Here is a 12,909-nt window from a genome sequence, read left to right on the forward strand (position 1 = left end):
GGGGAAGCATCTGTGGTGAGATGAACATATGTAGCAAGTTTGTTCACTGCTTGCTTGAGACTGTTGATCTATCAATATATATGCTGGGTATTTACTCAACTTGTAAGTGTTAAATCTGAGGGATCTGCTAAGAGAAGGAGTACAGTAAAACAGAACAAGTTAGAACCAATAATAGAAACTATGAAAATGTATAGAGAAAGATGTTCCCAACTCAGTTTACAGTTGCCCTTGTTCAACCCTGGAAGAAATCATGGATATAAATTGTTTCGGTCAATACTTAAGAATTTGCAACAATAGCCTAAGGGACGGATGATGTTCTCATTTCTTATGAAAAATGCTTCCTGATGAATTTTGATGCTAATCTCCAAATATCCCCTACACTGTGATCACTATTGCAAAGAAATGGAAGAACCATAAGTGCATTAGAGGCAGAATGAATGAGATATGGAAGCAAATTAAAGAGACATTTAGGCTTTTGCGGAAGGAAAAGTAGACGTGTGTTTACTTAATTTCAACATTACTAAACAGACCGCTGATATTATAACTGGCATGAGGAATGTGCCTCCTTTGAAAGTCTGAATTTGGACTATAAAACTACCCAAGAATTTTGTCTTCAAATACAAACATAAACATACACCAGCAACAACCCCATCTTCCCAAAGCATTACTATAGAAAGTTTCATTTTACGCCTAGATATTTTTAGGAAAAAAAGGCATCCTTTGCCAACACTGTATGAAGTGATTATTTAGTTGCTTTTAAGCTTTATGTGTTCGCCCAAAATGTTGCTCTTGTGCAAATGTATTGTAATTATTCTAATAGAATGTGTGGCTACATTTCAAGATGCTCTATTAAACCAATTACTCATTAAATCCTCTGTTGGCTCTTTCCTCTTCACAAGTACGAGGCAGTTGGAAGTATATCACCACCAGATGGAGTGGGAATATATGCTCAGGCTGGGTAACACTGACATCAGAGAAGTTTCCAGAAAACTCTCTAAAAGTGGAGAAAAATGCTCACTCTATGTGTTTTATCTTTTTGATATTGATCTTACAGAGGAGAGCGAATGTAAGTCAGCAATACTGCCCATATTACTGCCCTTAAACAGGGCTGGCAGTCATGCCACACAGCAGCACACATCACTGTCAGGCATCCCTCCCTCGCTTATAGAGTCCCACGGCGGCTCCTAATGGTACCCTACCTTGCTGTTGGCCCTGCTAGGCTCCCTTGGCACAATCATCAGCTAGGAAGCCTCATGCATCTGCTCCCAGGTTCTTTCCTCTCTAGCAGCACTGTCTCTAATTCTTACAGTGGGCAAGATGGGTGGCACTGGGAAAGCCATCCTCTGCCCCTAGCCCAGGGCTCTGCCACTCCCCTGTGGCTCTCCCATCTCCACATGTCACAGTGTTGACACCTGGCTACATAGCTTCCAAGCTCTCTTCCTCAGGTAACTGCCAGCTTGTTTGTGTCCCACTGTTGGGTGACTGCCCTGGGGTAGAGCGTGAGCCTTGCCCCGAGGCTGCTGCGCCAAGAGGCTGCTTCTCCCTGATAGTGCTCCAAAGCGAATTCAGATCCTTCAGAGAGTAACACATCATTTCTCCCCCCACATCTTAGAGGCGTGCCCCCTCTCTATTCACAGGAGCTAGGAACTCTCCTTCAACATCACCTTAAAATTGGAAGTGACTGGTTCTCCTTTTGCTTTTATCTAGAGATTATTTCCCATTACCATATGATTTCTTCCTGCAGCTCATCAGCATCATAATCCCAATTGTTCTTTATGTTTTTCTTATGCATGTATTTCTTTTATTGAAAACCTAAACTAGAGTTGTAAAGAAAAATGAAGCTAATTCAACTCTCTGGGTATAAATATTAGCTAATAAGGAGAAAGGAATGAGAAATGAGGAGGTGGTACAATGATACTTCCTTCCACAGAAGTGCTGGCTCATATCTGTTTGGTCCCCAGATCCCATGTCTGTATTCCTTCTACTCCAGTGTTCTAATGACTCAAATGTCCTCCAGAAGCTGTATTACAGAACAGCCCCCTCTGTATTTTAACTGGGAAGCAACTATTTCTTTTGATCTTCCAGAAGTCTCCAACTGGCATCCTGTGAGTGACTCAGTGTTGCTTAATAATCTAGATTTTAATGCCAATAGACAGAAGGTTTTGTCAGGCTTAATAAGCCTTCACTATTCCCTATTGCAATACACTTTGCTGGCTTCACTTATTTGCATGATCTGAGTTTTAGGCCCCCATGGACAATGTCCCATGAAAATCTGTTGCCTTTTTCACTGCAGAATCACTAGTATGTTACCATAGTTCCTGGCACAAAAGAGGCACTTAATAAGTATCGAATGAATAAATGAATGAATATAAACATTTATTTGAAAAAATGCGTGTAGGTGAAGAAAGATAGGTAAAAATATAATAAAAATATACTTTCATAATGAACTATACTAAGGTTTGATTACACAGTGAAGTACACATAAAATTGTCATGCTTCCCCCAACACCAACACATTCCTGAGTCACCCTTCACTCCTGGTTTGCTCAGTCCCTGAATAGCATTGTGTTCTCCCATCCTGGCTCCATCACATGTCTCTTATTTGTGCTCCCTCAGTACCTAAGGCTTAAAGTAAAGGTATTTACAGTGTTCACCTATTACCCTCCCCTTCACTAGCATGTATCCTCTGTAAGGGCAGGTATCCCTACCTGTGTCCTATTCGGAGCCATATCTGTAGCACCCTGCAAAATGCCTAACTCCCCGACACCTAGTGGGCTCTCAATTAATACTTGTTGAGTGACTAAACAGATGCATGACTGACTCAAAATCTTTCAGGGCTTTAGCTCCCATTTTATTTTCTTGACCTTTATATGAAGAGAGATCAGTCAAAATCACATCCAAAAAAAAAAAAAAAAACACTTGAGGGAAAAGGTCTGTCTTTCTAGTAGTTTGAAATTCTTTGTATCCACTCTAAAATGAACGCTGAAGTTGAGTATGTATGTTTGTGTGTGGAAAGGGAGAGCAAATGAGACTGGCTTGAGCAGTGGAAGTGAACTTGCGCTTCCCAGTCTATAGGTTGTCTCTCAGGGGTAAGAGTTCAGCTTCTGATCTGTGAGATGTGAGGTTCTGTCAGGTGACAGAGCAAAGCTGCACAATCACCGGGAAGCTTCTCCTCAGGACCAGACCTGGATAGGATGGTTCTTGACTCTGAGTAGCCCTTCACAGCTTTCAGTTACCTATGCTCTGGCAGAAGCAACTTCATACTCCTTCGTGAACTCAACAACACAATACTTCAATAAAAATGTTTTTATCTACTTTAACTGATTTTTTTCTACTACTTTATCAACTTTTTATTTTGCCTCTTTGGTTAGAATCCCCAAATGTCCTTTTAAATTTAAAGATCATTCTTAGGAGAAGGCTGACATTCCCATGCCTAAAGCCTAAAAGCCCTGCTGTTCATGACTTAGCCAAACCATAGTCTAAAGTGTCTCCCAAAACAGATCTAAGGGCAGACCCAAAGATAACCCAGGAGATCTGCTAAAATAGTGTTGTCATCTTATCTTTAGGTCCATCCATTGAAGTTCTTACTAAGTAAGAAGAGCTGGATATTAAATTGCAGTCGTCAGTAAGACCATGCTATAGAATAATAAAGAAAATGGACTGACAAGAAGATAGACTAAAGGAAGACTTTGCACTATACTAAGCAAAGCAGGATGAAAACAAAGCAGAAATGGAAATAGGGATACACTGATGAGACATCTGGATGTGGGACTAAATTGCTTTCACAAACCACTAACTAAATTCAGGTCTTTGTTATCTGTCTCCAGTACCAGTTTAGGAACATGGAGATCCACATGGTTCAACCTCAGAGCAATGTTTTGATCAAAGAATAATCAAAACAACCAGCAAAATGCTTATTTAACTTTAATTTTTACTCAAAGTTTTTGCTGGCATTATTCTAAAACCATGAACAGGATCCAGATACACAGAGTTAAAAATAGCTTATTTAGATCCCACAGGTCTCCTGCCCCCTTCCCTCACACCTTGCTTCATTGCCCCAGTATCTCCAAATTCCCCCAAATCCCTCTCTTCACTTCTCTTTTCCAAGCCCTGACTGGTCTACCTCTTGATCTTTGTAACCCTCTACCTTTCTTATATCTCTGCTTCTACCTTCCTCTTCTTGTCACCTTTTTTAAATCACATGATTCCGAAGGGCATTGGGCATTTCCAAAAGCATTTCTCAGAGACTGGCGGATGGAGAGTCACTGATGGGCATAGTCAAAACTTCCTTTTGTAGGTGGATTGAAAAAGCAAGACTGGATCCAAAGGTTTTGTTCTAACAAGACAACCAATCTTCCTACCTTAAGTCTCTTCAAGGTTAGATAGTGCAGAATGGGTAAAGGTGGTGAGAGAGAGACACAAACTGAGGATTACTCAGAGGGCTAATGTAACTGAGCGAATGATGTTAATAGATGATCTAGGTGTAGCCCCTAGCTCTCCACTTTCCACCTGAGAGTATAAAGAAGGATCCTGACCCCTTGGTTCTTGGTCCCTGAACTAAGAACTATTGGAACCCATCACAGTACCTCTGTCTTTAAAAGTACGGGCTTGCATGCTTTCTTTAGTAACCATTACATTTCTCTCACTGTAGCTATGGATAGATTTTCTTGTATGGGTTTTTGACATCATTATGTGAGCTGAATCCAGCATTGGACTTTCACTGTTTGGGTTGTTGGTTAGAGTGCAGACTAGTGCATGATCTTGGTACTTTTCTCTATTTTTTCCCTGATTTGCATCTTATGGTGATACAATTACCTATACCACTGATTGTGTGCTGTGTATATGTGTGTGTGCATGTGAAGACAAAAACAAAGACAGTATTGATGAGTCTACAGGCCAAGGAATGCCAGGGATTGCCAGAAACCATCAAAAGCTGAATGAGGAAAGAGGATTTTTTTCCAAAAGCCTTCAAAGGGAGAATGCCCATGCTGCCACCTTAATTTCAAACTTCTGGCTTCCAGACTATGTTTTTGTTGTGTTGTTTCCAGCTGCCAAGTTCATGGTACTTTGTTACAGAAGCTCTAGGAAACTAACACAGGAGGTATGTCAAAGAAGCACAGATATCTGAAAGTGGTCTCAATTGCCAAAGCTGGAAGAATTTAACAACAAAACAAAGTAACATTGGGTTATAACCCAAAATATAAAATAAATACCCGTAAGTTTATAATGACATAAGTAAATGATTGAATAAATAAATATATGGAGAAAAGAGACAAATACCCCATGCAGAAGAATTCCAAATAATGTACTCTACTTTCAAAGAGCTGGAGCACCATTTCCAATTCTTAAATAAGAACTATGCATAGTAATTTTATTTCAAAGAGTACAGGATAACAAAGAGGGGAAAATTTGATAAAAATTTTCAAGCAATAAAGCTTAACATCAACAATAAGAAGTCATGTTGATAGTATGTACCCTTGATATCATGTGATGAAATAGTATTTTACTTATATGTGGGATCTAATGATCAAAATAAATCCAGTCTAATCATGAGGAAAACACCAGATAATTCCCAATTGAGGGATATTCTACAAAATACCTGATCAGTATTCCTCAAAACTTTCAAAGTCACCCAAAACAAAGAAAGTCTGAGAAACTGTCATAGACAAGGTAACATAATGACTAAATGTAATATGTCATCATGGGTGGGATCCTGGAACAAAAAAGACGTTAGGCAAACTAAGGAATCTGAATAAATTAGATGCTTCAAAAAATCTGTTAAGCAAAAGTATACAATTCGTATTTACAGGACACTCCACTCAAAAATAGCATGTACAGATTTTTTTATTATTGAATTTATTGGGGTGATATTGGTTTACAAAACCATACCTGTTTCAAGTGTACAACTTAACAAAACATCATCTGCACACTGCATCGTGTGCCCATGACCCAAAGCAAAGTCCCTTTTCATACCCATTTATCCCCCCTTTGCCCACCTCCACCTACCCCCACACCCTTTTCCCCTCTGGCTATCAGCACACTGTTGCCTGTGTCCCCTTGAGGTTTCAATAATTTAAACAGCTAAAATTCAACAGGAATCCCTGCTCAACACACAAACATATCTGAGAGATTCACACATTGAAATATCTGAAGATGGGCAAGTGAGAGAGAACCAGGGAAACGGGCAAGGAGAAAAGCTAAGACATGCCAGGGACACAGCCTGGAGCTCGCAGCCCTATTTTTTTTTTTTTTCTCAAATAAATTTTCTGCTTTCTTATCTCCCTCTTCTTTTGGGACTCTAGTTATACGTACATTAAGACTACGTGGTATTTTTCCAAAGGTACTTTTCACCCTATAATTTCCTCTCCATTGATCATATTACCATTTCCATTGCTCTCACTTCCAAGTTTATTAACCCTCTGCCATATCCAATTTGTTGTTAAGCCCACAGCCAAATTTTTTTCCAGATATTAATTTTTAAGTTAATAAATTTCCATTTGGGTTTTTTCACTTCCCTATAGAGATTCCCTATCTGTTCATCCATTACGACTTTATTTTCCCTTTGTTTCTTTAACATGTTTTTATAAGTTCACTAAAGTCCTCATCTGCTGATTCTCACATCTGCATCATATTAGAGCCTGTTTCTATTGACTCCCTTCTCTCTTGACTACAAGCACATTTTTACTATTTCTTTACATATTTAGTAATTTTTAAATTTTATACTGAACTTTGTGGACAGTCCATTGTAGAGACTGAATTATATCACTAACTTCTGAAGACTGTTGATCTTTGTTTTAGGAGGGAGTTCATTCAGCTGGACACAAACTACAACCTGTTCCCTTGCATTTGGCAGCAGCTAAAATTGCAACTCAGTTCTCTCACCTTTTTAGCTCTAACTCTTTAGTTTCCTTGTAATCTCTTAAATGCTTGCATAATTTAGGGTTTGGGTATAGTTTTTTTAATAGAATGTTAGTGCTTCCACTCTATAGATCCCTCTTTTTCAGTACGTTTCACTAACCTTCCAGTCATCATGGCAGTACGTAACTTCATCTGTTCACTCCTTCGGTCAGCAGATAGTTTTCTGCTTCAGTGTAGACTGAAAAAAAAAAAATCCATATAAATGGTAATATCTCTCAGTTCTCTTTATTCAAAGATGACTCTCCTTAAATTTCTGCCTGCTTTTATCCTATTTGATCCTACTCGCATACTTTCAAATATTGCTTAAGTAGTAATTTGTATGGGGTTTATAACTGATCTGCAGTAGGATCAGCTCAAATCAAGATAACTCATCATTACAGGAATCAGCACTTCTGACTGCATTTTTGATGATCTCTTAAGGACCCTTTTCTTTTTTATTTCCTGAAACATATTTAACAAACTCATTTTATATTTAGCATCTAATCATTCTAATTTTTGAGTATTTTACAGGTCCATTGTATCTTCTTTCTCTTATGTTGACTTTTGTTCTTTATCTATTTGTGAATTTTTTTAGATCATGGGTTTATATTTCTTGGAACTTTTTATACTTTGAGGTATGCATTTAATGTTCTTCTTTCCTGAAAAGTATCATTACTTTTATTTCACTTTCAGTTTTTGGTTTATGTTTGTTTGTTTATTTATTTATTTTTATTTGCACACAAGGATATTTTTCCCATTGCTTTTTAAAGAGAGGGGAAGGGAGAGATACGCAGGGAGAGAGAGAGAAAGAGAGGGAGACATCGGTTGGTTGTCTCCCACACTTGCCTCCACAGGGGCTGGGGACAGAGCCTGCCTGTAACTGAGATACATTCCCTTGATCGGTATGGAACTCGAGACCCTTCAGTCTGTGGGCCGACGCTCTAACCACTGAGCAACCGGCTAGGGCTTTGGTTTGTTTATTTTTGTTAGCCATGGAAAAGGAACCTCCAATTCAGGATCACTTCAAATTAAATTATTTTGGGGGGAAGAACTAGGTAGTGAGAATTCTGGCTTCAAACCCATGTGAGAATTTTTCCTGCCTATTCATCTAGAGTCAGACCTGTGGGAAGCAAGTTTCTTTATTTATGTAGTTCACTCTTTAAACATGGGTGTTTCACTTTAAGGGTTTTGTCTCTATAATAGGATTTTTAACCCAATTTTTAAATATGGACACTAAACATTATTTCTTGAATTCACCCTTTTCCCACCACCAATACCATATATGTGGAGTTTATTTTTAGGTAACTGAATATTAATATGCAAATGACGTATATAGAATTGTTCACCTGAAACTTATATAATTTTATTAACCAGTGTCACCCAAATAACAATAATAAATAAATACACAAAAAAATAAAATATATTAAATGAAAAGTAAAGAGACTCAGAGCAGCCGTGGCTTCAGTGCCAGTTCCTGGAATCTTTGGTCTTGGTTGCTGCCACAGCTCCTGGAGGTTTAGGTTGCAGATGCCATCACCACTGCTGGAGAAGGGGGGGTGGGGTGGGGCTGGATTTCAGGCCCTGCTTCAGTTCCTGTATCCTCCAGTCTCAGGGATTGGTATGGTTCCTGGAGCCTCTGGTCATTGGCTGTGCTGCTCCTTCATTCCCCTCCTCCACGAGGTCCAATATACCCAGATGTACAGATACGAAAGACTCTCTCAAGCATCCTGGTGTGTTCTGCAGGGGATCCTTTATCAGGCTATGGATGTCCTACTGGTTGTAACTTAAAGGGTAGAGACTAAGGGAACAACTCCATGATGATGACATCACCCTTACTTTTATATTTAATCCAAATGTTGACAAGGTTGTGGAAGAACAATTTATTCTGCTCAGCAGGAAGTTCCTTTGGGGACATTTTTTTCAGTCTAGTGGTTTGTACACTGCATATAGCAGAAACTTTGCACTATTAATGATGTATCTCCCTAGTTTCCCTGGCTGATGCTGGATTTTATGTTTATATCTGATAAAGTTCATATCGCACCTATAGTCATGCTATTGACTTTGTTGGTACTACGTTAGTAATACTACCTACCTACAAAAATGGATAAAATTAAGTAAGATTGTTAAAGAATTAAATTATGTCTCAAGAGCACTTCAGTTTCTAAGAATTTATGAATTTAGAGTTATGATCAGGAAAAGCATGAGCCTAGCTGGACATGGCTCAGTGATTGAGCATCAACCTATGATCCAGGACACGGTAGTTCAATTCCCGGTGGGGGAACATTCCCAGGTTGTGGGCTCGATCCAATGGGGGGCGTGCAGGAGGCAGCCAGTCAATGACTCTCTCATCATTGATGTTTCTATCTCTCTCTCTCCCTCTCCCTTCCTCTCTCTGAAATCAATAAAGATATATATTTTTTAAAAGCATGATTCTCCTACTTCACTTAAATGAAATTCTAATCCATTTATTCCACTCAAGCAAAATGATAATGAAATAGCTTTTTATAGAGTAGAATGTAATTTATTTAAAATTATCCAAAGAAAACCACACTTTTAAAAATGTGGTTGTAGTATTTTAATCTGACTCTAAATAAGCTTCTTTCTTCTACAATCATGGCCTCAGTCCCATCTGTCCTACCCTTGTCTATTACCTCTTAGTTTCCAAAGTCTTCTTAAGATGTGCCTGAAGATAAATGCAAAAGGTATTTGTAAATATTGAGGAAAAAGTAAGATTAATTCCCTTTCCTAAATTTGACCATTAACCAATCAAAATCACTGTAACTTCACAAGATAAGGCACATACCTTTGCTATCTGCCACTCTTACAAAGGTTACTACAGCAAATCCACCACACCCGCCCCACCTGGCCTTTCACATATTTTAGGCAAGCTTACTATACTGTCTCTTTTAGACATTTTCATAAAAGTCCAACATTTTCTCTAGCTTTTAAATACTACAGCATTCTTTTATTTCCCTAAGTTGTTTAATACCGCACTTGATGCCAGCTATTAAATCAGACTTGAGTTTATTCTTTGTTAGTCAAGTTAATCCCCATTCTTTTTATTTCTTCTCACAAATGTAATTTTCTGATCCTTTAATAATGGCAGTGGATTTTCTCTGAAATCTCTTCAAGACTATGATCCTCAGACTCATCTCAAAGCGAGTCATCACACACAGCCCTGGACTGGAAACATTCCAGTTGAAATAGATTAAGGTTGTTAGACCTTTTCATTCTAGGCTCACTTATACATTTGTAATGTTACTTCATGTTGAAAGCAATGAGCTAAAGGTTTTCTGACACCCAAAACCATGATGTTTAAGATGGCACTAAAGTGGAAATAGAGTCATAGGTTGAATTATATAATTTTATAATTGCTAGGCATATGTGTATAATTTTTCTAAATTATACCATATCCTTTTTGGTAGTAAATATAAATAACATAAAATTTACCATTTTAACCACTTTAAAAGTACAATCCGCCCGGCCGGGCGTGGCTCAGCGGTTGAGCATCGACCTAGGATCCAGACAATCGGGGTTTGATTCCCTGTCAGGGCACATGCTCGGGTTGCGGGCTCGATCAATGACTCTCTCATTATTGATGTTTCTATCTCTCTCTCTCCCTCTCCTTTCCTCTCTCTGAAATCAATAAAGATATATTTAAAAAATAAAAATAATAAATAAATAAAATTTTTAAAAAGTACAATCCAATGACATTTAGTACATTCAAAATGTACAACCATTACTACTATATAGTTCCAGATATTTTTGTCACCGCAAAAGTAAACCTGGTCCCCACTGAGGAGTCACTTCCCATTCTCCCCCCCTCTCCCAGCCACTGGCTACTACTAACCTGCTTTTTATCTTTATGAATTCTTTTAGTGTCTTATATGAATAAAATTATATGTACACAATATGTAGACTGATATGTTTGGCTTCTTTCTGCCAGCATAATGTTTTCAAGTTTCATCCATGTTGTAAAATGTACCAGTATTTCATTCTTTTTATGACTCACTAAGATACCATACTATGGATAGAATTCATTTTTCATCAGTTCATTAGTTGATGAAGATTTGGGTTTTTACTTTTTGGCTATTGTGAATAGTGCTGCTATGAGTGTTCTTGAGCACGTGTTTGTTTGACTATGTATGCACATGTTTTAAATTCTTTTAGGAAGTGCCAGGTCATATAGGAATTCCATATTTGTTATTGAGGAATTGCCAAACTTTTTCCACAGTAGCTTCACCATTTTACATTCCTACCAGCAGTGCACAAGGATTTTAAGTAATCTATATATGCATCAACACTTTGTATTTCCATTTTTTAATCATAGCAAACTTAGTACATGTAAATCCCACTATGGTTTGGATTTGCATTTCCCTAATGACAAATAATGTTGCACATCTTTTCATGGGCTTGTTGGTCATAATGATACATCCTCTTTGGAGGAATGTGTATTCGAGTCCTTGGCCATTTTTAAATTGGGTTGTTTTTCTTTTTGTATGTACTAGACACCATATAGGTGACTTGAAAATATTTTCTCCCTCACTGTGAATTAGCTTTTCACTGTTTTGATAGTGTTCTTTGATACACAAAAGGTTTTAATTTTAATGAAGACCAATTTATCCATTTTTTGTTCATGCTTTTGGTGTCATATCTAAGCATCCATTGCCAAGTCCAACATCACGATTTACTTCTATTTCTTATTCTAAACGTTATAGTTTTCAATCTTACACTTATATTTTTTTAATCATTCTGAGTTAATTTTTATGTTATGTGAAGAAGGGAATCAACTTTATTCTTTTGCATGTGGATATCCATTTTTTACAAAATCATTTGTTAAAGATACTATTCTTTCCCTTATTGAAAGATCTTGAATCCCTCAGTTATCCATGAGGTTTGAAATCAGCTTCTTCCAAACTCCTACTAATGCTGATATTTTGACATTTTCCCCATGAATTATGAATGTCCTTATGGCATCTAGAATGATGAATCCTTTCCAGACAGTTTTCAATGGACTTTGCCCAGACCCATTAGAGGAATCACTGTCTATGGCAGCATGGCCTTATGAAATGTATTTCTTAAATAATAAGACTTCAGAGTCAAAATTACTCCGTGATTAGTGGCGTGCAGAATGGATGTTCTATTAGCAGAAATGAAAACAACATTAACCTCATTGTTCATCTCCATCAGAGCTCTTGGCTGACCAGGTACATTGTCAATGAGCAGTGATATTTTGAAAGGAATCTTTTTTCTGATCAGGAAGTCTCACCAGCGGGCTTAAAATCCTTGGTAAACCATGTCATAAACAGATTTGCTGTCATCCAGGCTTTGCTGGTCGATGGAGCAGTCAGAACACACAGTGAGCACGGTTCTTGGCATCCCATTACAATCACACTAATGACATCTAAGCTCACTGATCACAGATCATCATGACAAATATCATAATGGAAACATCTGAAATATTGCAATAATTACAAAAATGTGACAAGGAGACATAAAGTGAGCAAATGCTGTTGGGAAAATAGCACCAATAGACTTGCATGACACAGGGTTGCCACAAAACTTCCATTTGTAAAATGCGCAATATCTGTGAAGTGTGATACAACAAAGTACAATAAAACAAGGCATGCCTATAAATATTAAAGGAGGTTTGTATCTCAGAAGTCGAATCTCTTCCTCACATGTCTATACTGCTTTTCAATCACTAAGTATGATCAAATTTTAACTGGAAATCACAGGTGATAAGACGGACAAAGAAGCAGGCTGCAGCAAGCTAGATACTGACACTTGTAAAATCCGAAACAAGATACCTTCAAGTGGAAACTGTCAGTGGTTACATATGAATGTTATTTTTATGGTGGAGTATTATTCAGGCCTATTTTGAAGACCCCGGAGTAAGTGGCAATTGAACTACTCAGGAATGTTAATGAAGACCCAATTATAAAGAGGTTACAAATTCGCAAAAGGTATTTTCCAATGGACTCTGAAATTACAGATGTGTATGTCTTCGTGA

The 12,909-nt window shown here is 37.8% G+C and overlaps 1 long non-coding RNA gene across 2 annotated transcripts in view; it reads right to left on the reverse strand.

The window, feature by feature from the left end:
• The window catches only part of LOC308558599, a 111,143-nt gene that overhangs the window by 43,975 nt on the left and 54,259 nt on the right, over positions 1 to 12,909 (reverse strand). For both annotated transcript variants that reach the window (XR_013999031.1, XR_013999032.1), the window contains one exon: positions 7,018 to 7,095. This is a non-coding gene — a long non-coding RNA (uncharacterized lncRNA). The remainder of the gene's footprint in view (positions 1 to 7,017; positions 7,096 to 12,909) is intronic.

Source organism: Miniopterus schreibersii, assembly GCF_964146895.1.
Source record: "Miniopterus schreibersii genome assembly, chromosome: 6".
In the NCBI taxonomy this organism is placed as follows: Eukaryota; Metazoa; Chordata; class Mammalia; order Chiroptera; family Miniopteridae; genus Miniopterus; species Miniopterus schreibersii.